Raw genomic sequence first — 2,293 nt, forward strand, 5'->3', positions numbered from 1 at the left:
TTGTGGAATATGTTAGTTTTTGGGCAGAAGAGTCTGTGATGAGAGGGTCTGTGCTGGCATGTCAAGACCTGGGTTTCATCTACCCAACATGGCCATCAGCAAAACTGTAGAAATTTTCAGCCAGCGCAAGCCTGCCAACAAAAATTCTTCTGAAGGAAATCAAGGTATGTTACTCCAGACAAAAATCATAAAAAGGTACTATATAATAACTCATTTAATTCACTGGATATTTAATTTTCCTCTGCTCTTAGGTCTCAATAGGAAAATCTATGGCTAATTATAGAGAACTACTGAATTAAAGATGGATTCTAGTATTGGTGTTTAGATAATTCTGATAGCCCTGAGATATGAAAGCTACTTTAAGCTACCTCTTTGGGCCCCACTCAAAGGATTATAATTTAGTCCAACTGTAGCAATGTCTAAAAGTCTGCATTCATAACAAATCTTCAACATTTCTGGTGGCTCCTGATGCTGGAGCTTCACTTTGAAATAACGGACCTTTATAATAGTAGTACTGGGAATGTCTATGGTAGAGTTTGACTGGCAAAGGTCTCATAACTTAAAGGGTTGTCATTCACTGTTCTGTGTCTATAAGCTGATTGAAACTATGACTCATAACAGTTTGTAGCAATTTGTTTGAACAATTCAATTAATGTATGCAAGAATATCTAGTTTTTAGTTGTATGTTTATAGAATTGTTAAGGAAACCAATCCTTAAGAAAAGTATTTCTTTTGTTTGTTTGTTTGTTTGTTTTGGGGGAGGGGCACACCCGGTGGTGACGCTCAAGGGTCACTCCTGGCTATGTTCTCAGAAGTCGCTCCTGGCTTGGGGGGCCATATGGGATGCAGGGGGATCATCAAACACTGTCTGTTCTAGGTCAGCTGCGTGCAAGGCAAACGCCCTGCCCTACCTTTGCACCGCTGCTCCAGCCCCTCTAAAAACTATTTCTAGCAGAAGTAAATGACCAGGAACTCTGAACAAGTTAGCTTTGCTCATCACCATTCTACACAATTATTTTCCTGAAATTGAGTATAAAAATACCTGACAGTATATTTCTGACATTATGGCTGAGCAATTACTTATAAAATGTTTAATAATATACCCAAACAAAAAAGGAAGAGTAACTTACTGAAAAAATTTCATTTCAAGAAATGATTCATTTTAATGCAGGGTTAATAACATTCAGAGTGTGTAGACTATTTGGGTCTATCCTCATTTGAATGTTTCTGCAAGATTGACTGTGATATAGACTTAAAAGAGGGATGGTCCTTATGTAACGTTAATCTACATTTTGGTACTTGTGGGACTAATAAAAAAAAAAGTAATCTAGAAACCTACAGAATAGTGGGTGGCTTTTTAGAGTGATCTGAGTGCAAATGTTACTCCCTTAACCCCAATTTACCCACCTTCCATGGAGAAAAAGTCCTTACATATCAATCAGTGAACTCAATATTTTAAGTGTCTCTGTCCTAAGACTAGTGTTAAACTACTTTCCATTTCTACAATAAATAACATATGGTAAAGAAGATGATAAGAGGCAATGAATGGAGAAAGCTTTCAGGGGAAGCCACAATACAGAGTAACTGAAGCAGGTCTAGAGGCATAGTCAAGCATGAAAATGATGGTTAACAAGGACGACTATATTGACAAGCTGAGCAACTTTGAACAGCTAGTGCAGCGTTTTTCAACCACTGTGCAGCAGTACACAAGTATGTCATGAGATATTGTCTGGTGTGCGGTGGAAAAAAATTCCAATTTCATCCGTAACATGTGGATTTGGCTCACAAAGAGACCAATAATAAGATTATTTCATAACAAAGTATTTATAACATAAATTTTTGTGTTTATTTGATTTCCATTCAAGAGAATTACTTTATATATAGTCAATAGAGGCACAAAGTTAATTTTTTTAACATTTTGTAATGGTGGTATACCTCATGATTTTTTTCATGAAAAAGTATGCCTTTGCACAAAAAGGTTGAAAAACATTGAGCTAGTGATTGGCTCTTAGTAACTGTGAAACATTTATTAGAATAGAAATTAAAAATGCCTATTAAAATATATGTGTAAAGTGAGACAATTAGTTCTATAGAAAAAAAGAAAATATAAACATATTATAACATCTATCTCTAGTGAACAATAGTTACACAATTATATTTAGAACTTATTTTCCAGAACTGAAATTATTATGTTGACTAGGTAAAGAAAAGGAAGTAGGCATGGCACATTTAACTGGCATATATCTATCCTAATGGGGAGTATTGAAGCTACTATAGAAAAATATAATGTAGG

This window comes from Suncus etruscus, chromosome 1, assembly GCF_024139225.1.
Source record: "Suncus etruscus isolate mSunEtr1 chromosome 1, mSunEtr1.pri.cur, whole genome shotgun sequence".
Classification (NCBI taxonomy): Eukaryota; Metazoa; Chordata; class Mammalia; order Eulipotyphla; family Soricidae; genus Suncus; species Suncus etruscus.